Source organism: Cetorhinus maximus, chromosome 6, assembly GCF_964194155.1.
Source record: "Cetorhinus maximus chromosome 6, sCetMax3.hap1.1, whole genome shotgun sequence".
NCBI classification, from domain to species: Eukaryota; Metazoa; Chordata; class Chondrichthyes; order Lamniformes; family Cetorhinidae; genus Cetorhinus; species Cetorhinus maximus.
In genome coordinates this window covers 8496189-8523333 of record NC_135884.1, presented here as the reverse complement: position 1 = coordinate 8523333, position 27145 = coordinate 8496189, and the positions used below count along the sequence as shown (strand labels likewise).

General features: G+C 44.4%; 5 non-coding genes across 5 annotated transcripts; 3 read left to right on the top strand and 2 right to left on the bottom strand.

Annotated features, from left to right (window-relative positions):
• Positions 1-12831: 12831 nt before the first annotated feature.
• On the top strand, positions 12832-12904 carry trnaf-gaa (transfer RNA phenylalanine (anticodon GAA)). Its single transcript has one exon. It is a non-coding gene; the product is annotated as a tRNA-Phe (tRNA).
• A 7329-nt stretch (positions 12905-20233) lies between these two features.
• On the top strand, positions 20234-20306 carry trnaf-gaa (transfer RNA phenylalanine (anticodon GAA)). The gene has a single exon. It is a non-coding gene; the product is annotated as a tRNA-Phe (tRNA).
• Positions 20307-20687: 381 nt separating this feature from the next.
• On the top strand, positions 20688-20760 carry trnaf-gaa (transfer RNA phenylalanine (anticodon GAA)). Its single transcript has one exon. It is a non-coding gene; the product is annotated as a tRNA-Phe (tRNA).
• A 259-nt stretch (positions 20761-21019) lies between these two features.
• trnaf-gaa (transfer RNA phenylalanine (anticodon GAA)) lies at positions 21020-21092 on the bottom strand. Its single transcript has one exon. It is a non-coding gene; the product is annotated as a tRNA-Phe (tRNA).
• A 753-nt stretch (positions 21093-21845) lies between these two features.
• On the bottom strand, positions 21846-21919 carry trnan-guu (transfer RNA asparagine (anticodon GUU)). The gene has a single exon. It is a non-coding gene; the product is annotated as a tRNA-Asn (tRNA).
• Between the last annotated feature and the right edge of the window lie 5226 nt (positions 21920-27145).

Sequence of the window (27145 nt, the reverse complement as noted above, 5' to 3'; positions counted from 1 at the left end):
GAAGGGGGAGGGAGGGTATTCCAGGGTGTGTGTGGGGGCACATGTTGATTTGCGCACGTGGCCTCAAAAGTGGTGAGGGTTGAGGAGGCAGTCTCCAGAGGAGATGAGGCCAGTTGGACATGTGAGGGTGTGTGTGAGGGAGTGAGTGGTGATGTCCCTTGAGCTGGCAGTGAGTGAGATGCCAGTGAATGTGTGATGGGTTTGAGTGTGCGTGTTTAGAGTGATGAGATGGTTGCCATACCCTGGCAGCATGGATGAGATCATTCATCCTCTATCTGCATTGGATGGCCAACCTCTTCTGTGCAGCATTGGTGCTGCCATTGCTTACCAAGCCGGAGTGGTCATGTAGCTGCCCCTCCTGCGGCCAGAGCAGGGGTAGGGGACATCACAGCGGGGGCCTCCACAGCGTCCAAAAGTTGCTCGAGGGCTGCAGTCTTCTTGCCTTTCGAGGCCATGTCTTCTTTGCTGTAGTCCTGGACTGGAAGCAGTGAGCGCGGTTGTATTTTAAATATCGTGCCTGGCGTGATGAAGCAGCGAGGTGACGGCGTGACAGGCGAATTGGAGCTCGCTCGCCATCGAAACTGTGTGCATCCTGGGAATACATAATTAATGCGGCAGCTTTGGGATGATATGGCGTGAAAAGCCGCCATTGCGGTCGGTGGGTAAAAGGTCATTTTATCTGCCCGCTACCGCACTTAAAGCAAATCTGGGACGATTCCACCCAATAGGTTTGGCAGGTTCTTCAGCTCATGCTGGGTTATAAAGAAAGAAGATCTTGTGCTTATATCACACTCCTCATGCACTCAGGACATCCCAAAGCCAATTAAATACTTTCGAAGTGTAGCCGCTGGTGTAATGTAGGAAACGCACCAGCCAGTTTGCACACAGCAAGATCCCATAAACAACAACATGACAGTGACCAGATACTGTTCTGTTTTAATGAGAGGAGGGCATTGATAAGCTGTCAGTGCACTCCTGGACCGGGCACAACAGAATCAGAGTAAACAACAAAAAAGGAGGCCATTCGGCCTGCCATGCATGTGCCAGCTCTTTGAAAAAGCTGTCTCATTCCACATCCCAGCAATTTCCCCGTAACCCAGCACATTAATCCTCTTCACACACGAGTCCAATTGCCTTTTGGAAGAATTAATTATTTTTTTTCCAGATTTTTTTTAAAGGGAGCACTTTGTCCCATATCTTTTTTGCCAGTTGTGTAGGCTTTCAGGGCATTCAATGTTTAAATGGCCTGACTGCTACCCAGAGCAACACTTTACGTAAAAAAATATGGGCTGTGTTTGCTGCCAACGCTGTGTATACTGACGGTGGACCCAGGTTAGCAGCTGCTACCTTTATAGGGGTCAAAGTGCAGCAGGCCTCACTCGCGGTCATCGCTGCCCCTGTCAGCAGGAGGAGAGAATGTTGTGAATTTCTGTCCTGGGCTGACAGTGATGGATTTTGACAGTAAGTGGGTTATGGATCGCTGTGATAATTGGACGATATTGCCTCTCCTCATTCTTCCCCCCCCTCTTCTGCCATTCTGAGTTCCAGGCTGTAGGCCAGCAGTGATGTCACTGAATTACGGTGCATGTGCGGACCAGTGTGCACGTGCAGACAGGTACCAGTGGCCATCTTGCGCGGCCATATTGCATTGGCATGAGACGCAGTGAAAAAATACACAGGCGTTCCCTTTACTTGCGGGGTCGCTAGTGGCCAAATCATGAAAGCAATGCGGCATGACATGCTTCTTCCATTTGCTTAGTATTTGAATATACACCCCACATATATTGTATGTAAATTATACAGGTACTCAGGATTTTGCAGTTTTTGGCAAGCCCAGGATATTACAGAAGGTAGTGAAGAGGGCGCTTAAATAAACAAGTTACAAATATCGAGGAATCTATACAAGTGGCTGTTATTCCCTTAAATACACACGAGACCAATTAAATAAACTCATATAATCTACTTGACCTAAAAACGACCCCAAACATTGTATGTGTTAATCCCAAACTGTCAGCACAGCTATGCAATGTAGGGTTGCCTACCCTCAAGGATTGTCATCCAGGAATTGAAGATTAATCTCCAGGACACTGCTGTGAGCAATGTTTTATTATTTTCTTTCAGTACTCCTGTCTATTAGTTACAAAATTATTGGGGATGGGGAGAAAAGGCTGCTGGACTGATCTTTAAGAACCATTCAATCATCCAGGACAAAGCAACCCATTTGATTGGCACCCCATCCACCACCTCAAACATTCACTCCCTCCATCACTGATGCACAGTGGCAGCAGTGTGTACCATCTACAAGATGCACTGCAGAAACTTGTCAAGGCACCTTCCAAACCCGCGACCCCTAACACCTAGAAAAACAAGGACAGCAGTTAGATGGGGACACCACCACCTGCAAGTTCCCCTCCAAGCCACTCACCATCCTGACTTGGAAATATATCGCCGTTCCTTCACTGTCGCTGGGTCAAACTCCTGGAACTCCCTTCCTAACAGCACTGTGGGTGTATCTACACCACATGGACTGCAGCGGTTCAAGAAGGCAGCTCACCACAACCTTCTCAAGGGCAGTTAGGGATGGGCAACAAATGCTGGTCCAGCCAGTGATGCCCATAAGCCATGAAAGAATAAATTTTTAAAAATCCATTTGGGTGATGAAGAGTATTTTCGCTTTCCAATTGGACGTGGGAAGGCAGGGCAATATAAGGATAGACATGTTCAGTAGCCAATAGCAGAAGAGTGGGGTGGAGCAGTTGGTGGTGGGAGGTCATGTGAAGAAACCTCCAAGAATACATCCAGCCAAAGTTGATCACCCTAATGTAAGGTTATTGTTCTTGATGTGTCTGGTTGTTACTTAATTAAGTACTAAGGCAGTAGAAGTTTTTATTTTATTCAATAATGGGGTGTGGGCTTCACTGACATTTATTGCCCATCCCTAATTGCCCTTGAGAAGGTGGTGGGGAGCTGCCTTCTTGAACCGCTACAGTCCATGTGGTGTAGGCACACCCACAGTGCTGTTAGGAAGGGAGTTCCAGGATTTTGACCCAGCGGCAATAAAGGAATAGCGATATATTTCCAAGTCGGAACAGTGAGTGACTTGGAGGAGAATTCCCAGGTGGTGGTGTTCCCATCTATTTGCTAACCTTGTCCTTCTAGATGGTAGCGGTCGTGGGTTTGGAAGGTGCTGTCAAAGGAGCCTTGACAAGTTTCTGCAGTGCAACTTGTAGATGGTACACACTGCTGCCACTGTGCATCAGTAGTGGAGGGAGTGAATGTTTGTGGATGTGGTGCCAATCGAGCAGGCTGCTTTGTCCTGGATGATGTCAAGCGTCTTGAGCGTTATGGGAGTTGCACTCATCCAGGCAAGTGGGGAGTATTCCATCACACTTCTGACCTGTGCCTTGTAGATGGTGGACAGGCTTTGGGGAGTCAGGAGGTGAGTTACCCATCGCAGGATTCCTAGCCTTTGACCTGTTCTTGTAGCCACAGTATTTATAAGGCTAGTCCAGTTCAGTTTCTGGTCAATGGTAACCTCCAGGATGTTGATAGTGGGGGATTCAGTAATGGTAAAGCCATTGAAAGTCAAGGGGCGATGGTTAGATTCTCTCTTATTGGAGATGGTCATTGCCTGACACTTGTGTGGTGCAAATGTTACTTGCCACTTGTCAGCCTGAGCCTGGATACTTTCCAGGCCTTGCTGCATTTGGAAATGGACTGCTTCAGTATCTGAGGAGTCGCTAATGGTGCTGAACATTGTGCGAACATCCCCACTTTTGACCTTATGATGGAAGGAAGGTCATTGATGAAGTAGCTGAAGATGGTTGGGCTGAGGACATTACCTTGAGGAACTCCTGCAATGATATCCTGGAGCTGAGATGACTGACCTCCAACAACCACAACCATCTTCCTTTGTGCTAGGTATGACTCCAACCAGTGGAGAGTTTCCCCCCTGGTCCCCACTGACTCCAGTTTTGCTAGGGCTCCTTGATGCCACACTCAGTCAAATGCTGCCTTGATGTCAGGGGCAGTCACTCTCACCTCACCTTGGGAGTTCAGCTGTTTTGTCCATGCTTGAACCAAGGCTGTAATGTGGTCAGGAGCTGAGTGGCCCTGGCGGAACACAAACTAGATGTCAGTGAGCAGGTTATTGCTGAACAAGTGCCATTTAATAGCACTGTTGATGACCCCTTCCATTACTTTACTGCTGATCGAGAGTAGACTGATGGGGCTGTAATTGCCCGGGTTGGATTTGTCTTGTTTTTTGTGTATTGGACATACCTGGGCAATTTTCCACATTGCCAGGTAGATGCCAGTGTTGTAGCTGTACTGGAACAGCTTGTCTAGGGATGCAGCAAGTACTGAGCACAAGTCTTCAGTACTATTGCCGGACTATTGTCAGAGCCCATAGCCTTTGCAGTATCCAGTGCCTTCAGCCATTTCTTGATATCACCTGAAGTGGATCCAGTTGGCTGAAGACTGATTTCTGTGATGCTGGGAACCTCCGGAGGAGGCCGAGATGGATCATCCACTCGGCACTTCTGGCTGAAGATTGTTGCAAATGCTTCAGCCTTCTCTTTTGCACTGATGTGCTGGGCTCCCCCAACATTGAGGATGGGGATATTTGTGGACCCTCCTCCTCCATTGAGTTGTTTAATTGCCCACCACCATTCACGACTGGATGTGGCAAGACTGCAGAGTTTAGATCTGATCCATTGTGGGGTCGCTTAGCTCTGTCTGTCACTTGCTGCTTATGCTGTTTGGAAAGCAAGTAGCCCTGTGTTGTAGCTTCACCAGTTTGACACCTCATTTTTAGGTATGCCTGGTGCTGCTCCTGGCATGCCCTCCTGCACTCCTCACTGAACCGGGGTTGATTCCCTCGTTTGGTGGTAATGGTAGAGTATGGGATATGCCGGCCATGGGGTTACAAATTGTGTTCGAGTACAATTCTGCTGCTGCTGATGGCCCACAGCGCCTCATGGATGCCCAGTCTTGAGTTGCTAGATCTGTTCGAAATCTATCCCATTTAGCATGGTGGTAGTGCCACACAACATGATGGAAGGTATCCTCAATATGAAGACGGGACTTTGTCTCCACAAAGACTGTGCGGTGGTCACTCCTACTGATAGTGCCATGAACAGATGCATCTGCGGCAGGCAGGTTGCTAAGGATGAGGTCAAGTATGCTTTTCCCTCTTTTTGGTTCCCTCACCACCTGCCGCAGACCCAGTCTAGCAGTTATGTCCTTCAGGACTCGGCCAGCTCAGTCAGTAGTGGTGCTTCCGAGCCACTCTTGATGATGGACATTGAAAGTCCCCCAACCAGAGTAAATTCTGCACCCTTGCCGCCTTTAGTGCTTCCTCCAAGTGCTGTTCAACATGCAGGAATGTAGATTCATCAGTTGAGGGAGGGTGTTACGTGGTAATCAGCATGTTTGACCTGATGCCATGAGACTTCATGGGGCCCAGGATAGATATTGAGGACTCCGAGGGCAACTCACCACCTCTGCCGGTGGGACAGGACATACCCAGGGATGGTGATGGTGGTGTCTGGGACATTATCTGTCAGATATGATTCCGTGAGTATGACTGTGCCAGGCCTTTGCTTGACTAGTCTGTGAGACAGCTCTCCCAATTTTGGCACTAGGCCCCAGATGTTAGTAAGGAGGACTTTGCAGGGTCGACAGGGCTGAGATGGCCATTGTCGTTTCCGCTGCCTAGGTTGACCCCGCGTGGTCCGTCTGGTTTCATTCCTTTTTTGATGCTTTGTAGCAGTGGCTTGCTAGGCCATTTCAGTGGTCTGGAGTCACATATAGGCCAGACCAGGTAAGGAACTAAAGGGCATGAGTGAACCAGATGAAACAATGTTAATTCCAGATTTTTTACTGAATTCAAATTCCACGGCAGGATTCAAACCAGGTCCCCAGAGCATCATTCTGAGCCTAGCGACAATACCACTATGCCATCGCCTCCCCTTGCTGGTATTGGTTTATTCCCTTGTCCATCATCAGTGGTTGTCAGGGGGTGATGATTTTGTTTCTAATCGTAACCAAGAGCTTGGGCTTACAGATTTGTCTTTAATGCTAGTGGCCAAATTTTCTGCTGATCCACAATCCAAACATTGAAGTCTTAAGAGATTTTAACTGGGCGTTTTTAACTGTCAGCATGGGAGGGCAGGAGACCTTAATTCCTCAACCCAAGTGGTTGATCAACATGTGAGAGCATGGACACTGAGGTCTTGAATTTCCATTGGTTTTACCCAATCTTCTGCCGGAACTGCTGCCACTGCTTTGTCTGCATCTCCCAAACCCCCAACCCCCAACCTCTTGAAGAACAAGGGCAGCAAATGCATGGGAACACAATCACCAGCAAGGCCCCTTGCATCCTGGCTTGGAACTATGTCACCGTTCCTTCATTGCCGTTGACTCAAAGCTCTGGGACCCTCCACCCAAAGGCACTGTGGGTGTACCTTCACCAAACAGACTGCAACAGTTCAATAAGGACGCTCACCGCCAACCTTCTCAAGGGCAGCCATGGACAGGCAATAAATGCCAGCCTTGCTAGTGACACCCACATCTTGAGAACGAGTACCAAAAGAAAAGGGCAGGTGATCAACCCCCCTACCACTCCACCGCCCCCCCACTACAATACCCCCCACCCCACCTCCGCACCCCCACCAAGAGAAGTGGCCAATTTATTGCCCTTTCCACAATGGCTCCTCTGATCTCCCACCAGAAAACTGCTACGTAAATTCCAGATGCGTTTATTCAACTGTGGAGGCCTATCGAGTCTGCATTGACTCTTTCAAACAGCAAATGTGGGACCTAGTGCCCTGGTTAGCGGGTCTAAAGGATCTGGGTTGTACACTTGTTCCGGGGTGACTGAGTTGGTACCAAGACAGAGAAGATCAGTAGACCGTTCTTAGAAGAAACACATTCTGTTTATTTACAAAAGGAACTCAGCAGTTACACTTGCGCGCTTACAACTCAAAACTCTGCCTTTCTTCTTCAGACTCTAACTCAAGACTACTGACTACAGGTGTAGCCGCTACTCTGCTATTGGGTATCAAGATCATGTGATCTTACATTACAACATTTGTCCTAAAGATATATCACACATCAGATTACTACAGCAACCCACTCCCCTACTCATTCCCCATATTCCTGCAATTCTTCTCTCCTTCAAGTATTTATTGAATTCTCTTTTGAAGGCTACTATTGAATCTATATCCACCACCATATCAAGCAGTGCACTCCAAAACCTAAATACTCATTGTATAAAAAAGTCTTTCCTCATTTTACTGATTACCTTTAAATCTGTGCCCTCTGGTCATTGACTCTTCAGGAGGATCTTTCCTCAGAGTGTGGAACTCACTCCACCAACAGTGGTTGAGGGTGAGGCAGTGAGCATGGATGCACTTAAGGGGAATCTAGATAAACACACAAGTGAGAAAGGATGGGACAGGAAGAAGTAGGGTGGAAGGGGGCTTGTATGGAGCATCAACTCTGGCTTGGACAAGTTGGGCCAATGTCCTGTTTCTGTGCAGCAGATCGATGTTTGTGGTGTAGTAATTTGCATGTCAGAAAGCCACACACATAACCTGCAGGATTCCTGCCGGTCCATGTGAGCTGGCATTGACCCAGAAAGGTCAAGACTACATTTCTCTCCCTTATTCCATTTGGTAGTTGGGAGTCTGATTGTAAATGGTGAAGGGTGATTAAGCTTTGTAACAGTGGAGAAAGCCATGGCTTTGGATCAATGGAAACCATGTCTGTAACATGAGGATTTATAACCATGCCTCAATAACTTGGCGTGTGTCAATGATTGAAAGAAAATGATGCTTCCTAAGCTGGCATCGTGTCAACTTAACATGGCCTTAAAGAGAGACTGCAATGCAATGAATCTGCAACAAGGTAGGAGGAGCTGATGTGAGCTTTACAGTGATGGTGACAGAAGCTGTTTAGTGATTGGCTGTTTATCTGGGAATTATTTGTCACTTTTTCCACAACAGCCATAGAATGGGAATTTTTGCCATTTCGCAATCCATGGATAAAGGAAAGCCTGACTTTCCTTGTTCGTATTGGAAGTTCGCAGCTTCCACCACCCCACCACCCACCTCTCCTGGGGCACAAACCAGAGCAGAAAAGCAGGTTTTGATTCTTCGACAAGGAATTTGAGTTATTTTGGCTGATACCTTGTCATGTGATATCATGGCCTCTTGAGGGCTGAATAACTGAGGCTTATCTACCTTACAGCTGAGCTTGAATACAGAACAGTCAACTAATTGTTCTGCGGCGAGGCATTATGATTGGATTAGGAATAATGTATGCGTGGCAACCACTGTTGTGGCATGAGCGAGTGCTGGTGTCTGAGAGGGCAAGATTCTTTGAAATGGAGAAGCCATGGGTTGCAACAGAACACCAAGATTCAGCATGAAGATAGTAGAGTGGGGGAAGGGAGGGCTGATAGATCACGTTGAAAGATGCGCAAATATTGAGGAGGTCAACAAGGGATAATGTACCATGATGGCAGCAGGCAAGGGGGAGGCCATTCACGGCTTTGGTTAGGGATGTTTTGGTGCCCTTGGCAAGGCGGAAGCCTAATCGGAGGAAAGCGAAAGTGGAACCTTTAGGAGAATGGATGGGAATGGATCTGGTATGCATTGAAGGAAAAAGGTGAGGAGAGGTGCAAGTTAATCAGGGCGGAGAAGTTGAGGGGGTGTGCAGTATGTAAGATATACACATAGACATTTGCATAACCTGAGTATACTTGGTGAGGAGAGGAGAGAAGAATACTCTGGGCTGATTGAGAAACTGCCAAGCGTCCAGTGGTCCTGGGATGAGACACAAGCAACAGAAAAAAACAGGCGAGTATGGATGGTGCAAATGTGAAAGAAAACAGAAAATGCAGGAAATACTCAGCAGCTGAGGCAGCAAACATGGAGAGAGAAAGAGGCTTGACGTAACAGGAGAACGTTATATGAGATGTGGAAGATGGTGAAGAATTGTGATATAATTAGGAAACGAGTGGATTAGTGGCACAGGCAAAAGTGATAAATTGGAAGAGCCCCTAAAACATTGATGTTGTGAGCTGAAATAGCTCAGTGTTGGGAGACTGGAAATCTAAACTAGTCCTGGTTCAATCCTGGCAGAGAGCAGCATATCCACTGGCTTGAGTGTCTCCAGCAGAGCATTGTATTTCGCTTCATACATCTTTCACTGATTCTTCCTCACCCTTCTGCCTTCATCCACCGTGTTCTTAGTCAGGTTTTTGCACCACCTTCTCTTCTCATTTCCTCTGCAACACGTCTCTGCTAACTTGACTTCAAACATAAATCATATGCAGATTGGAACTCTTCAAAAACTTGTGATCATTTCCTCTCTATTATTTAATCATACATTTTGCCTGAATGTTTCAGTGTAACAGTTAAGAATTCTTGTGTTCTTAGAACCCCTTTCACCACTACCTTTTCATTCCCACATTCACAAACCTCATTCTGCCTCACTCATTCACTCCAGCCGAATTGCCTCACCCCCAATTGCCCTTGAAAATGTGCTGACCAAGCCAGTGAGTGTATCAGGGCCACAGAACGTGCTATGCACCATATTAACTTTCCAGAGGTGCAGAATAGGACGCCATTCATCAGATTAAGATACTAATTGATTCTGCAAGTGACAAAAGCATTGATGAGTGTTTTGCCAGTAAGTCAGCTGCAGTAGTGGCATGAGCGAGTGCTGGCATACAAGAGGGCAAGAGCCTTTGAAATGGAGAAGCCTACAAGAGAGGGGGCAGCCCTGGACTCCTATAAGAGAGGGGGCAGTCCTGGACTTAATTTTAGGGATTGAACCGGGCAAGTGGTAGAGGTATCAGCGGGGGTGCATTTTGCGGATAGTGATCATAACTCCATTAGATTCAGGTTGTTATGGAAAAGGACAAGGATAGGTCAGAAATCAGAGATCTAAATTGGGGGAAGGCTGATTTTAATAAGATCAGATATGATTTTGCCAGAGTGGACTGGGAGAAGCTACTTTTAGGTAAATCTGCATTAGAGCAGTGGGACTCATTCAAGAATGAAATAGGGAGAGTACAGGGCCAACATATTCCAGTAAAGACAGAAGGTGGGACCAACAAATCCAGGGAACCCTGGATGTCGAGGGATATACAGGATTGGTTAAAGAGGAAAAGGGATGCTTATGGCAGATACTGAGGGCTCAAAAGAGTGGAAGCCCTAATGGAGTATAGTGTAGGAGGGAACTTCAAAAGGAAATTAGGAGAGCAAAAAGGGGGCATGAAATAACATTGGCAGGTGAAATAAAGGGAAATCCAAAGTTATTTTACAAGTACATTAAGAGTAAGAGGATAACTAGGGAAAGAGTAGGGCCCATTAAGGACCAAAGTGGTAATTTGTGTGGGGAGCCAGAAGACGTAGGTAGGGTTCTAAATGAATACTTTGTGTCGGTGTTCACAAGTGAGAAGGACAACGTGGGTATGGAAATCAGGCAGAAAGACTGTGATATAATTAAAGAAATTAACATAGAAAGGGAGGAGGTTCTAAGTGGTCTGGCAGGCTTAAAAGTAGATAAATCTCCAGGCTCGGATGAAATGTATCCCAGGCTGTTGAGCGAGGCAAGGAAGGAGATAGCAGGGGCACTGGCAATAATTTTCAATACCTCTCTGGCCACAGGAGAGATGCCAGAAGACTGGAGGACAGCTAATGTGGTACCGTTATTCAAGAAGGGGGGAAGGGATAAACCAGGGAACTACACGTCAGTCAGTCTAACCTCAGTGGTGGAGAAACTATTGGAAGCAATTCTGAGGGACAGAATTAATCTACACTTGGAGAGGCAGGAATTAATCAAGGACAGTCAGCATAGTTTTGTTAAGGGGAGGTCATGTCTGACCAATTTGAATTTTTTGAAGAGGTGACCAGGTGTGTAGATGAGGGCAGTGCATTTGACGTAGTCTACTTGGACTTCAGCAAGGCTTTTGATAAGGTCCCGCCTGGGAGACTGATAACGAAGGTAAGAGCCCATGGGATCCAAGGCAATTTGGCAAATTGGATCCAGAATTGGCTGAGTGGCGGGGAGCAGAGGGTGATGGTCGAGGGGTGTTTTTGTGACTGGATGCCTGTGTCCAGTGGGGTTCCACAGGGATTGGTGTTGGGTCCCTTACTGTTTGTGGTATATATAAACGATTTAGACTTGAATGTAGGAGGGTTGATCAGTAAGTTTGTGGATGACACGAAAATCGGTGGGATGGGAAATAGTGAGGAGCATAGTCTTAGATTACAGGCGGATATAGACAGGCTGGTCAGATAGGCTGATCAGTGGCAAATTGAATTTAATCCAGATAGGTGTGAGGTGATGCACTTGGGCAGGACAAACAAGGCACAGGAATACACGATGAATGGTAGGGCCCTGGGAAGTACCAAGGATCAGAGGGACCTTGGTGTGCTTGTCCCCAGGTCCCTTAAGGTAGAGGGACAGGAAGATAAGGTAGTTAAGAAGGCCTGTGGGATACTTGCATTTATTAGCTGAGGTATAGAATATAAGAGCAAGGAGGTTATGCTGGAAATGTATAAAATGCTGGTTAGGCCACAGCTAGAGTATTGCGTGCAGTTCTGGAATCTGCATTATAGGAAGGATGTGATTGCACTAGAGAAAGTGCAGAGGAGATTTACCAGGATGTTGCCTGGGCTGGAGAGTTTTAGTTATGAGGAGAGATTGGATAGACTGGGATTATTTTCCCTGGAGTAGAGGAGATTGAGGGGGGATATGATTGAGATGTATAAAATTATGAGGGGCATAGACAGGGCAGACAGGAAGGAACTTTTCCCCTTGGTGGAGGGATCAATAACCAATGGGGCATAGATTTAAGGTAAGGGGCAGGAGGTTTAGAGGGGACGTGAGGAAGAATTTTTTCACCCAGAGGGTGGTGGGAATCTGGAACTCACTGCCTGAAAGGGTGGTAGAGGCAGAAATCCTCATAACATTTAAGAAGTATTTGGATGTGCACTTGCGATGCCATGGCATACAAGACTATGGGCCTAGTGCTGGAAAATGGGATTATAATAGTTAGGTACTTGTTTGACCGGCAGAGACCCAATGGGCCGAAGGGCCTTTTTCTGTGCTGTAGACATCTATGACTCTAAGCGATGGGTTGCAACAGAATACCAAGCTTCAGCTTGAAGACAGTAGCTGGGGGAAGGGGTAGAACACATTGAAAGATGAGCAAATATTGAGGAGGTCAACAAGGGATAATGTACCATGATGGCAGCAGGCAAGGGGAAGGCCATTCACGGCTTTGGTTAGGGATGTTTTGGTGCCCTTGGCAAGGCGGAAGCCTAATCGGAGGAAAGCGAAAGTGGAATCTTTAGGAGAATGGATGGGAATGGATCTGGTGTGCATTGAAGGAAAAAGATGAGGAGAGGTGCAAGTTAATTAGGGCGGAGAAGTTGAGGGGGTGTGCAGTGTGTAAGATATACACATAGACATTTGCGTAGCCTGAGTATAGTTGGTGAGGAGAGGAGAGAAGAATACTCTGGGCTGATTGAGAAACTGCCAAGCGTCCTGTGGTCCTGGGATGAGACACAAGCGGCAGAAAAAACAAAAGAGTATGATTGGTGCAAATGTGAAAGAAAACAGAAAATGCAGGAAATCGTCAGCAGCTGAGGCAGCAAACGTGGAGGGAGAAAGAGGCTTGATGTAACAGGAGATTGTTAGATGAGATGTGGAAGATGGTGAAGAAATGTAATATAATTAGGAAACGAACGGATTAAGCGGCACAAACAAAAGTGATAAATTGGAGGAGCCCCTAAGCCACTATCACCGTGAGCCGAAATAGCTCAGTTGGGAGAGCGTTAGACTGAAGATCTAAAGGTCCCTGGTTCAATCCCGGGTTTCGGCACAGTGCGGTTGAGCGCCTCCAGCTGCTCTCACTGTGTTTTTGCCTCACGCAACCTTCACTGATTCTTCTTCCTCACCCTTGCGCCTTCCTTTTCCTACTCTGATTTTGCACCACCGCCTCTTCTCATTTCCTCTGCAACACCTCTCCGCTAACAAATAATACACAAATTGCAACTTTTCAAAATCCTGTGATCATTTCCTCGCTCTATTATTCAATCAGACATTTCTGGCTGAATCGATTCAGTGTAACAGTTAAAGAATTCTTGTGTTCTTAGAACCCCTTTCGCCACAACCTTTCCATTCCCACATTCACAAACCTCATTCTGCCTCACTCATTCGCTCCAGACGAATTGCCTCGCCCCCCAATTGCCCATCGCAACTGATTACATAAACCGAGGTCACCAATCTGGATTGTATACAACAAAATATAAAGGATTTACCAATAACCTGCAGGTGATTTCTTCTTCAGGAAGTTGATTAGAATGATGCCGAGTTTCCATTAAAAATTGAATTATTTTATTTTTTTTAAAAATGTGCTGACCGAGCCAGCGAGTGTGTCAGGGCCACAGGACGGAGTTTTGCACCATCTTAACTTTCCAGAGGTGTACAATGGGAGGCCGTTCAGCAAATTACGGTACTGGTCGATTTTGCAAGTGACAAAAGCATTGATGGGTGTTTTTGGTGCCCTTGGGGCAAATGATGCAAATGTGAAAAATAGCAGAAAATGCAGGAAATACTCAGCAGGTGAGGCATCAAACGTGGTGAGAGAAAAAAGCCTTGACGTGACAGGAGAATTGTCAGATGAGATGTGGAAGGAAGATGGTGAAATATTTAGGAAACAAGCGGCAGAAACTGAAGTTATAGATGGGAGGAGACCCCGAGAGATTTGCTGCCGTCAGCTGAACTAACTCAACTGGGAGAGCGTTGGACTGAAGACCTACAGGATGCTGGTTGAATCCTGGCTTTCCGAAGAGAACCTTACGTGGACTGGCTTGAGTGTCTCCGGCAGCTCGCTGTGTTTTGCCTCACGCAGCCTTCACTGTTTCTTCGTCACCCTTGTGCCTTCATCCACCTTGCGGAAGTGGAAACTTTGGGAAATGGATGGGTATGTAGCTGGGATGCCTTGTAGGAAAAAGATGAGGAGAGGTGCAAGTTAATCAGGGCGAGGAAGTTGTGTGTGTGTGTGTGTGTGTCTTAATCGGACAAAAGCCAAGCTAGCCTGGGTGCTTTGATGTGTACTAGTTTTGATATATCAGAGAGATGGAGTGCATTTGCCTTCTTTGAACAAGACATTCAAGAAGCGTGATGAATTCTGGCACCTAGTTAGCACCTAGAGACCAAGCAATTTGCTTATATCAGTAATAAAATGGATCAAATGAAAAGAGTTTTATTGTTAGAGAGGTGGAGTTCAAAGAGGTTGGTGATACAATGAGAATTTACATTTAGCGGGCTGTGCTAGGTATAACAACTCAGTCGTTTTGTGTGTGGAGCAGAGGCAATGTGAGATCATAAAGCAGCTGTAAACTGTCTCCACAGGAAACAAAGTGAAAAGAACCTCATTTTCAATTCCTTAGGTAAAAATGCTTTGCCTGGTGCCTGGTTAAGCCTATGTGTTGCTCTTGCCTGAATGGAGATTAGTTTGGCAATTTGTTAAATTTTTGATCGTAGTGATTTGTAGCCATCTGCATATATTTAACTTGTGTAAATTAATAAAACGTTTCATTTAGCTTAATATAAAACCTCTTGAGAACTGGTGGTCTGATTCTTGAATTTAGAGTTGCATCTCAAACATAACACTTAAAATTATAGGTTATGACAGTTGTTTAAAGCTTCCCTCTGGGATTTTAAAAAAATAACTCAGCTTTGCCAACTGCTCGGTCATAATAATTGGGTGCTCTTGTTGGGATAAATTATATTTCTAATTCCTTGATTGGTTTGGAATTGGTGGATCTCAAGGTCACGAGTACGAGGGGCACTTTGAGTTCAGGAGTTGGTATTTTAGAAGTGGTGAGACTGCAAGGTGGCTTTGGCAATTGCTAAGACTTGTCTGGGGATAGAAGAGATCATTCTGATTGGGTTGGAGAAAATATCCAACCGTAAGCTAACAGAGTTGGCAGATAAGTTAAATCTGGGGTTGCCTGAGGGTGCTAGGAAATCAGATATAGTTAAAAGTATAGCACAGCATCTACAGTTGGAAGTGAAACCTGACACTAGTGAGTCTCAGCTGGAGGTAGTGGGACTTCATTTGCAAATGAAGAAGCTTGAATTAGAATCAAGGGAATTAGAAATTGTGAAGATGGAGAAGGAGGAAAGAGAAAGAGAGAGACAGAGAATTCCAATTGAAAATGTTGGCAGTTAAAAAGGAGATGCCAGTAGGCAAGGGTTTATCTCTAGAATAGAACCCAGCATGGAAATGTTTAAATTTATACACGCTCTTCCAAAGTTTGAGGAAAAATATATTGAAGCATTCTTTATTTCATTTGAGAAGCTAGCTAAACAGATGAAATGGCCACAGGAAAACTGGATATTATTATTACAGTCTAAGTTGTTAGGTAGGGCGCATGAGGTCTATGTTTCATTATCAGAAGAAATGTCAGTGAATTATGATCGGGTGGGAAAAGCTATTTTGAGTGTATATGAGTTGGTATCTGAAGCATACAGGCAGAAACTTAGGAATATGAGAAAACAGCCTGGGCAAACTTATATTGAGTTTGAAAGAGTAAAACAAAGCACTTTTGACCAGTGGATTCAGGCGTTAAAAATAGAGACAACCTATGCAGCTCCTAGGGAAGTCATTCCTTTTGAAGAATTTAAAGATTCAGCCTCTTCGGTAGTGAGAACTCATGTGGAGGAACAGAGGGCTGATTCTGTAAGACAAGCAGCAGAGATGGCTGATGATTATGAGTTAGTTCATAGAGCTAAACCTTTTTCCCATCACCCTTTCAAATTAGAAAAGGATAAAAAAACATTGGGAAGGTGAAAGGAAGGTAGATAGTCAGGGAAGGGAAGGGGTAGCTGGAAGTTCCTAGGAAGTTTTTTCTCAGAATAAAAGAGAAGGTGCTGAAGGTAGAGGTGGCATTTGAAAATGAAGGTGTTTTCATTGTAATAAATTGGGGCACACAAAGTCAGTGCATTGGAGATTGCAGGAAAAATCTGTATGAATTGTTGGGGTACTGAAAAGCTCTGGAAGTAAAAGTACTGTGGATTCTGAGGTTCAGGCACCGGAGAAACCAATGGTTTGTGTACAGGTGAAACAGGGAGAATCAGTGAAAGGCAAAGAAGTCAGAATGTGTTCATAGTTCACTCAAGAGAATTCTGAGGAGCAGGCTGCAGAAATGTTTAAAGATTTTGAATGTGAAGGGAAATTCTTTCCATGTGTACAGGATGGAGTAGGTAAAGATGTTAAAATTTTAAGAGACACAGGGGCTAGTCAATCCTTAATGTTGTGGGATAGTGATATTTGTTGTTCAAAGGGAGTATTGCAGGAGAAAGTAATAATAAGTGGGGTTCATGGAGAAGCTAAATCTATTCTGTTCTGGAAGGTAAATTTAAGAGCAAATGGAAGTCAGGAGAAGCTATAGTTGGAGTGGTGGAAAAATTGCCCATTGCAGGAGTTCAATTTATTCTGGGTAATGATATAGCTGGATCGCAAATGTGGGTGATGCCTATGGTAGTTGAGTAGCCTATAGAGGTGTTTTCAACTGAGGTGTTACAGAAGGAACATCCTAGGTTGTTTTCTGATTGTGTTATATCAAAATCAAAGGCTCATTGGGAAGAATAAAATAAACAAGAAGGGCAGGCAGTTCAAAGGCAAAAATAAGGTTTTGAAATCCAATTAGCTGGCACTGTATTTGGTAACATTGTTCAGGAGGAAGGAATGCAGGACAGTTCAGTTGAAGTGTTTAACTCAAAGAGATCAGTGGAGTTACAGAACAATGATTTGCAATTAAAACAGTTACATCAGAACGCTTAATCAGAAACCGAAGCAAAATGTATTCCAGTATGTTATTATCTTCAGGAAGGTACTTTGATGAGAAAATGAGGTCAGATCATGTCTCAGCAAATGAAAGCTGGAGGGAGGTGCATCAGATTGCTATCCTATAAGGGTATAGAAATGAGATTCTGAGGGTTGCTCGTGAAATTCCAATGGGGGGACATTTAGGAATTAGGAAAACACAAGAAAAGATGCAGAGGTATTTTTTTTGTCCAGGATTGCATTGGGATGTAGTCAAATTCTGTAGAACTGGTTAACCATGTCAAATAACAGGAAAACCACAAGCAGTGATTAGGCCAGCACCTTTAATCCCAATACCAGCATTTGAAGAACCTTTTATCAGGGTCATGATTGATTGTGTAGGACCCCTCGCTAAGGCTAAAAGGGGAAATCAGTATTATTGACAATAATGGATGTGTCGACTAGGTTTCCTGAAGTGGTACCTTTAAGAAATATTACGACTAAGAAGATTGTGGAGGAGTTAATTAAATTTTTCACACAATATGGTTTACCCAAAGAAATACAATCAGATCAGGAGTCAAATTTCATGCCACAGCTGTTTAAGGAAGTAATGAACAGTTGGGGGATAAAATAGTCTAAATCAACAGCTTATCATCCTGAGTCACAAGGAGCTTTGGAAAGATGGCATCAAACTTTAAAAACTATGATAAGAGCATACAGTCACAATTATGCACAGGATTAGAATACAGGAGTTCATTCTTGTTATTTGCTATTAGAGACGCTCCTAATGCATCGACCGGTTTTAGCCCTTTTGAACCAGTTTATGGTCATAAGGTAAGGGGACCACTGAAATTGATTCATGAGAAATTGGTGGGTCAAAATTCAGAAACTACTCTCCTGGATTATGTATCAAATTTCAGGGAAAGATTGAACTGAGCATGTGAGTTGGCTAGGGAACATTCAAAGATATCACAGCAAGTGATGAAAGTGAAAGCAGATAAGAAGGCTAAAATTTGCAGTTTTTTTTCTAGAGAAAAAGTACTAGTTTTGTTACCAGCACTAGGTGATTCGTTAAATGCAAGATTTAGTGGGCCTTACAAGATTGAAAAGAAATTGAGTGAAGTAAATTATTTAATAAATACTCCAGATAGGAGAAAGAAGCAAAGGGTGTGTCTTGTAAATATGCTTAAAAAGTACTTTGACAGGGAAGAGGAACAAAAAGAGATGTTAATGATGGTGGATGATGAGAAAGAGGTAGAAGTGCAGGACTCTGAAATTGATTTTCCTCCAATCAAATTGGATAATGAGGGGGTGCTTGAAAATTGAAATAAAATATTGAGTTACCTTCCAAGCAAGTGTCAACGTGATTTGTAAAAGCTATTGCAGTCACACAAACCTATTTGTGGAAATAAATTGGGAAAAGCTTTACATGATGTATGTATAGGAATATCATCTTCAATAAAGCAACAACCTTATAGATTAAATCTGGCAAAAGTTATCACAAGTACAAAGATAAATTGATTTCATGCTTCAAAATGATATAATTGAATCTAGTTTCAGTAACTGGAATTCGCCTATTGTACTGGTACCGAAACCAGGTGGAACACAAAGACTGTGTGTGGATTATCGAAAGGTGAATACGGTGACAAAAGCGGATTCATATCCCATACCACGGTTGGAAGATTGCATTGAAAAAGTGAAACAATTGGAATTTATCACAAAGGTTGACTTGCAAAAAGGAAACGGCAGGTACCGTTGTCAGAGAGAGCAAAGGGGACATCAGCTTTTGTAACACTAAGTGGACTATATCAGTTTAAAGTCATGCCATTTGTTTTGAAGAATGCACCTGTGAAATTTTCAAGACTGACGAAGTACTTGCAGGTCTCAGCAATTGTGAGGTTTATATTGATGATCTAATCATTTTCAGTCAGATGTGGGACTAGCATTTACAGATTATTATTTACTCAACTACAAGAAGCTAAGTTGGTGATGAACTTGGCTAAAAGTGACTTTGCAAAAGCGCAAGTTATGTTTCTAGGCCATACCATTGGACATGGTAAGGTGGCTCTGAGAGGTGAGAAAGTCAAGGCTACTGTGGATTTCCCAGTGCCTACAACAAAATGAGAAGTTTTGAGATTTCAGGGTGAGTGGGTTTTACCAGAAATTTGTACCAAATTTTAACCAAGTGGTTGCTCCACTGGCTGAACTATTAAAAAAAGAACAAGAAATTTCAATGGACACTGGAGTGTCAGAAGTCATTCGATAGTTTGAAAACTCTATTAACTACGACACCAGTGTTGGCAGTACCCAATTACGCCAAGAAATTCAAGTTGGCCATTGACGCAAGCGATATAGGCATTGGGCTGTACTGTTACAAGAAGATGACACTGGAATTGAAAAACCGATCGGGTATTTTTCACAGAAGCTGAATGTACAACAGAGGAGATATTCAACAATCGAAAAAGGGACTTTGAGTTTGGTGTTAGCATTGCAACATTTTGAAATTTATGTTGCAAACAATTCATCAGAAACAATTGTTTATACAGACCATAATCTTTTGAAGTTTTTGGACAAATTTCATGACAAAAGTGCAAGGCTTTTCAGATTATTATTTAATCTACGTATTATACATATTGCTGGAAGAGAAAATCTGTTCACAGGTGCGTTATCAAGAGTTTGAAGCTTAAAGGAAAATGGGACATTTTTAAAAAAACCTGGATACTGAACTGGAGTGATTTCTGTTGATACCAAAGACTTGTGTGTGTATATATATATATTATGCTAATGCATGCATCTGGTAATGTAATAGTGGAATAAGTATAGGAGATAGTGTGAGATGGGTTATTAAAATGAAAGATGAGCAAATATTGAGGAGGACAAGAAGGAATAATGTATCAGGATGGCAGCTGGCAAAGGGAATGCCATTTATGGGTTTGGTTAGGGATGTTTAGGTGCCTTTGGCAAGGCAGAAGCCTGATCGGAGGAAAGCGAAAGTGGAAACTTTAGGTGAATGGATGGGCATGGATTATCTGGGAATCCCTGGAGGAAAAAGAGGAGGAGAGGTGCAAGTTAATCAGGGTGGAGAAGTTGAAGATGTGTGCAGTGTGTAAGATATACACCTAGACGTGACGCATGGCCCCTGAGTATACTTGGTGATGAAAGGAAGAGAAGAATACCCTGGGTTGATTGAGAAACTGCCAAGTGTCCTGCGGTCCTGGGATGAGACAGAAGCGGCAAAAAAAACAAAAGAGGGTGGATGGCGCAAATGTGAAAAATAGCAGAAAATACTCAGCAGGTGAGGCAGCAAACATGGTGTGAGAAAAAAGCCTTGACATGACAGGAGAATGTCAGATGAGATGCAAGTATTTCTCACTAGCCGAAATAGCTCAGTTGGGAGAGCGTTAGACTGAAGATCTAAAGGTCCCTGGTTCAATCCCGGGTTTCGGCACAGTGGGGCTGGTTTGTCTCCGTTTTCATCTTTTCACTGATTTTTGCCTCGTGCTATCTTCCCCCCCGCCCCCCACTTGTTTTCATCACCCTTGTACCTTTCATCCCACCTTCCCTTCTTATCCCTACCCGGCTTTTGCACCAGCTTCTCTGCTCATTTCCTCTGCCTAGACCGACCAACACCAGTTGAAACATTCTGACCAGCCAAAGTGACACAAACTGCAACAAATCGAGCACCCGTGATAATTTCCCTCTGACAATTTCTCAACCAAACCTGTTTTGGGTGCACAGCCCAGTGTTTTGAGATTAAAAAGGACACATGGTTAGCACTACTTTCAAACCTACAATCACATAACCTATTCTGCTATATATGTTCATGCCAGCCGAAATAGCTCAGTTGGGAGAGCGTTAGACTGAAGATCTAAAGGTCCCTGGTTCAATCCCGGGTTTCGGCACAGTGGGGTTTTTGACTTTTCCTTTCCACAATGCCCTACCCTTCATCATCGCCACTCTGGCTCAATCGACCACCCAGTCTTGTCCCTTTTTGTCCCACTTTCTGCATACAGTCCCCACCACCCCTCCCCGCCTCGATATAGAAATGATATTCAATGGCTATCAAAAACAAAACTTGTTTTTTTTAGAGGCATAGAAACCATTTACTTAACAAACTTTGGGTTCCATTGTGTGATTTCCGTATTCAGTAAAATAAGCACCTGCCGAAACCCGGGATCGAACCAGGGACCTTTAGATCTTCAGTCTAACGCTCTCCCAACTGAGCTATTTCGGCGGATAAACATTCCACTTTTTCAATCTTTGTAACCAAATTGAGCAACGTGTTCATTGACTCTTTGATCTGTGCTCATGTTCTGTTCTCCAGTCACTGAAGAAGGGTCCTGACTGGGGGACATTCTCATGCAAACATGAGGACGTAGAATAGACATTTCTGACTGTTAATAAATCCGCTCACAGAAAAGCTTCGAAGTGTCTTTTAAAAACGATCAAAAAAAATGTTAAATTGTTTTTCTCAAGATGACTTGAAGACATTTTTCAAGTTTCAGGTTCTTTCTTGAGCAAAGCCACAAAATCACCATCCGTCCAACTTTCCCCCCTTAATCTTTATCCCAGATTTAAACAGAAAACTACTTAAATAAAAAAAATTCTTAAAAACGTGTGCTTCAGTTATATATAAATGAAGAATCGAATTATGTTAAATTGCAAAATGCGTTTTATCTTAAAACGTGTAAATAAATAACGAAAGGAAGGTAATTATATCTTGAAGAGCAGAACGACTTAAATGTATCTTAAAGTGGCTGGTTAGCAGGATTTCTTCTCTTACTGTTTCAAGATGATAAATATTTTGTTGCAAAAAATATAAACATAATAGAAGGGGGAAGCGAGTAAGCAGCTGTTTAAGGACGCGTTTAGAAACGGATTGGAGTGAATCTAGTCCAAGCAGGTCTAAGGCACAAAAAAAATACGATAATTGGCAGAGTTGCTCATTTATCTAATAATTTACAGGCCCATCTAATTATAAAATAGCCGTCCCTGGGTGGGCTCGAACCACCAACCTTTCGGTTAACAGCCGAACGCGCTAACCGATTGCGCCACAGAGACATGGTGAAAGCACTTCCGCACACCCTATTTATTGCAATGCTCGCTAGCTGCGCGCACTATAAATCTTGGTGCACTGAGGCTTCTGCTCATGACTCCGACTCTGTTAAAGCGAGGATCCCTGTACCATAACCCTGGATATATTCTCCTGCGTTGTGTGCTCTCACTCCTAACATCATCCTAAACACCCACTGAAATTTCACCGAAAGGCCAGGCTTCCTGCTCTATTTCTCCCCTGGAAGCACATGTAAAATATGAGCAAACCCTTTCAAAGTTAGAGGAGTCAGCAGAGCACAAGTCCCACCTCACCCCACCCCACCCTAAATTATAACAGCTAGCTCTTCTGCAAAGTGTAAAATCCAGCTGTTAATGAGCTAAATAATAATGCCTCTTTTCTTTTATTTTTTCCCCCCCATTCCCCATGGAGTCATAGAATGGTTACAACACAGGAGGCCATTCAGCCCATCATGTCCCTACCAGTTCTGTGCAAGAGAAAATCGGCTAATCCCATTCCCCTGTCCATTCCCCGTAGCCCCGCAAAATTGTTTCCCTTCATGTGCTCATCCAATTCCCTTTTGAAAGCCATGATTGAATCTGCCCCCGCCACACGCTCAGCCAAATCCTAACCACTCGCTGCATAAATATGTTTTCCCTCGCGTCTCCTTTCAACCACTTTAAATTCATGCCCTCCGCTTCTTGACCTTTCCACCAATAGGAACAGTTTCTCCCCATCAGGTATGTCCAGTCCCAACGTTCTGTCAAATCTGACTCCACAAGCCTCACTCCCTCTGCTTCTCGCTCATCTTTCGCTCTCTGTCTCTCTTCGTACCCTCTCTGTCTCCTCTCCTCCTCCCTCTCTCTCTCATTCTCCTAGTCTCCAATTTCTCTTCCTTTGACTGTTTTCCTCTTTCGCCCCATCTCACTCTCTCTCACACCCTCTTTATCTCTTAAACCTCCTCTCTCCTGCTCACCGTTCACACACTTTCCCTGCATCTTTCTTTCCTCCCTCTTTTTCTCATTTCCCTCTTCTCTCCATTTTGCGTAGCTTCTTTATCTTACCACCCATCTTCTTTATGTTACATCTGCACTCCCCCCGGCCCAACCCATATTTTCTGTGGCTGTTTCAGTTTCAGTATTCTCTGCCAATTGAGTTAATTCAACACAGAACACAATTAGGAACCACAGAAGTAGCTCCAATCAGATAATGTTTTGTCCCAGGCTGCATTATTCTCTTAGGTACATTTTGAAAGGGTCAAAATTGAATTTTGAATCCCATCATTATTATTCTAAAATGTACTTTACATCTGTGCAATATCCAGATGTCTCAATCAAACTCAGCCTGCAACTTTATGTTTTGACTCCCTACAAATGATATTAGGTGGAACATGGGAAAATATAGGCCTGAAAGAACACTACAATCAGAAAGGCTAGTTCCAAACGTAATCCTGCTCAATCAGCAATCTATGCAATTGTTTCTTGCCCCCCCCACCCCCCACCCCCAACCAATGTCTGTCTCCCTGGAGAGTCTGTTCCATACATTCACCTCCCTCTGCATAAAATAGTTAAATCTAAAATGCCTGCCTGCCCTTGTGCTTCTGCCTTGTGCCAAACAGTCCTCAAGGCAATTTTGACCCTGCACCTCAATTAAGTTTTCCCCCATACCTCAGGCTCTTCACCTATAGTACTAAGGGAGATAACAGCTTGGTTTCTTCCTTGGCCTGCTATCATGCATTGACCAGAACTGTTCACAGTAAAAATTTAGAAAGCTTATGACGCAGGAGGAGGCCAATCGGCCCATCATGCCTGTGCCAGCCAAAAAAAAAAAATTCCAAGCAGCCTAATGCCACTTTCCAGCCCCTGGTCTGTAACCCTGTAGCTTCAAGTGCATATCCAAGTGTTTTTTTTTCATGTGCATTGAGGGTTTCTGCCACCAGCACCTTTTCAGGCAGTGAGTTCCAGATCCCCACCACCCTCTGGGTGAAGACAAATTCTCCTCAACTCCCCTTTAATTCTTCTGCCAATTACTTTAAATCTACGTCCCTGGTTATTGACCTCTCGGCTAAGGAAATAGGCGCTTCCCGTCCTCTCTAGCTGGGTCCTCAGAATTTTTTACACCTCAGTGAAATCTTCCCTCATCCTCCTCTGTTCCAAAGGGAACAACTCCAGCCTATCCAATTTTCCTGTAGAGCTAAAAATCTCCATTCCTAGCAAAATCCTCGTAAATCTCCTCTGTACCCTCTCCAGTGTGATCATATCCTTCCTGTAATGTGGTGGCCAGAAGTGTACGCTGTACTCTAGCTGTGGCCCCTGTCATGTTTCATAAAGTGCAGGCATGACTTCCTGTTTATGTTCTATGCTTTGGCTGATGAAGGAAAGTATCCTATGTGCCTTCTTGTCCATTTTCCAGATGGACTGTGCCCATACCAGTCCTTATTATCACCTCCTGGGATGCGTTCAGTCTCTCTGCTTATACACCCCAAGATCCGAATAGCTTTCTTCAACACTGCCAGTGACACCCAAATCCCAAGAATGAACATTAAGATTCAGGATACTAACTCCAACTGCTACCTGCCTCTAACTGACAACTAACTCTGCCAGTTCATGCTGGGAGGAATGTACTGACCCAGACATCAAGGGCTGCTACACTTCTGAACTGCCAGAACTCATTAACACTGATAAATTGTCACCCCTGCTAGTAATATGCTTGCTGCCTATCTACAAGGGGGTTAGCAGTATTTAGAAAAAGCTAGAACTTTTCCTGGTCGTCTTGTTTTGTTCCAAACATCTTGGACCTTTCCCAAAAAAAAAACGTTGTATTGCAGTAGATTGAAGATATTCTCTGCTTGTGGTGCAGATTTTCTGTCGCATGTTGTCAGTGACCACGCTTCTATGTGGCTCTGGCACTCTCTGGTGTTCTGATTTGGCAGTGCAGCACAAACAGTCCCAACGACTGGAGAGGTGCTGGCCACAGTAACTTCACCTGGCTTGAACAGAGCTGGAAAATGATCGGCACTTTGGATTGAGATCCATAAATTTAACGAATGACGACAGAATGAAAGGCTCTGAGAGATTCAATATTCCAAGGAATATAGATAAGTCAAACTCCAATGATCTGTTTAACAACAGGACAGGATTGGATTTGTTGCAATTTCCCCCGCCTTTGGTCACACCAGGACTCACGACAGCAACGGCTACTCGTGCAAGACGTTGGAGGGCGACTGTCACAAGCGCTTCAACAAGGAGTCATCCAGGACAGGAGGGAGGGGAGACAGTGCCATGACAAGAGGAATAAAGGGACCAAAGAATATATCAGAAACAAGAACTTAAGTAAAATACAGTGAAAGGAGGTTCAGCAGTGTCTGAAAAAGGAAAAGGTGATATTGTTCCAGGTCATCCTGCTTTGGTCCAAACATGTCCCAAGAATATATGTAACATTGTAATGCAGCAGATTGAAGATGTTCTATTCCTCTGGTACAGATTGATAACTGGTGCTTAAAGGCAAGACCAATTCCTAATAAACAGCTTGTACATATGCTGTGCAAACACCCTGCATATACTGCCTATACGCTGCATGTGTGCCCCATAAACACCCTGTGCATGATCTACACAAAGAATGTTCATCTGCTTTTATCCTGTTCTAGTTTTAGAAGCAACAAAACTATAATTTGGAAAGGATTCTTTGTCAATCATGTTCTTGAGAAAGTCTGTTTTTCCCTGTCATGTTCTAAAAAAGCCCGTTTCAAACATATTGTAAGGGGAGCTTTTGAAGCAAAGGCCTTTATCACACCAGGGGGGGAGGTGTGGGTACAAAGATCAGGCATTGGTTAAATCAGAGGATGGTGTGTTGGGGGGGTGGGGGGAACTGGTGGGGGTAATAACTAAGAGATAGCACTCTGGCGTGGCACATTAAGTAGCTTAGCATCATGGTTAAATTACTAGATTAATAACCTGAGACATGAGCTCCAAAAACTACCACGGCAGTTGGGTGATTTAAATTCAGTTAATTAAACAATTCTGGAATAAAGGGCTAATATCAGTGGCGGTGACACGAGACTTCTGGATTGTCGTAAAAACCCATCTGGTTGGCTGATGTGAAACCTGCCGTCCTTACCTGGCTTGGCCTTGTGACTCTAGACCTACATCAATGTAGCTGATTCTTAACCGCCTTCTTAAATGGCCTAGCAAGCAACTTAATTGTCGCAAATCCATTACAAAAAAAACTATAAGTCCAAACTGCACTTTGAGAACACTTCCGTCATGCAGACTGCAGTGGAGCGAGGCGGCTTCAGTGCAACCTTCTGAATGAGGGATGGGTGACAAATTCTGGTCGATAACTATCACCCGCTGCTGGGGGGACCATCGACTCAGTGAACGACGCTCTTGGGTCTGCCCAAAACCCGCCTGGTCTTCCAGTGCAAAGAAGCTGCCAATGATCGAGTGTTGCAAGCTGGCACATTCCAAGCCTCAGGACTGTGAACTGTGCTGAGGGACGCACTAAGCCTGGGGCAGCCGCTGCAGAAGCGTCGTGTGAAAAGGCATTCCCGCTACAGTACACTGAGGGGTTTGAAATCATGTAAAAGCCCCTCGAGCTATACGTTTCACCTGAAATTAATATTGTAAATATAATCTGCAATTGTAAGTGCAGTGAAGCCCCTCAGGGTGTCACATACTGAATTGAAAGAAACTGATCTGTATATTATGCACTTTACATTATGCTACGTTTGAATTCTTATGTAATGTGGCTTTACAAATTTAACAAAAAGAGTATACTTCTGGGAAAACTTACCGGCCTTGCCAGCGATGTCAAATCCCAGCAATGAATAAAAATAAGAAGCCCCTCCTCCCCAAACCCTCACCTCCCTACATCACCCCCCTTCGCACTCACATCACCCTCCCTCCACTCCAACCCCCTCCCTCATTCCCCCATCCGGCTTCCTAACCTTTCACACCTGTCTCCTCCATTTCCCCAACTCCCGCCGCGCCTCCACCCAACGCCTCCCCCATTTCCCTAACTCCCTCACCCTCCCCTGATCTCGCTGTCCACCACCCCCGGTTCCCTAATCCCCGACCGTTCATTCTCACCTCCCTACCCATTTCCCGAACACTGATAATCCACCCTTCCCTCTCCCATATCCCTCTCCCCCACCCCTCCCATCCCCCCCACCCCATATCCCTCCCCCGACTCCTCCTCTCCCTCTCCACCCCCTCCTCTCCCCCACCCCTCCCATC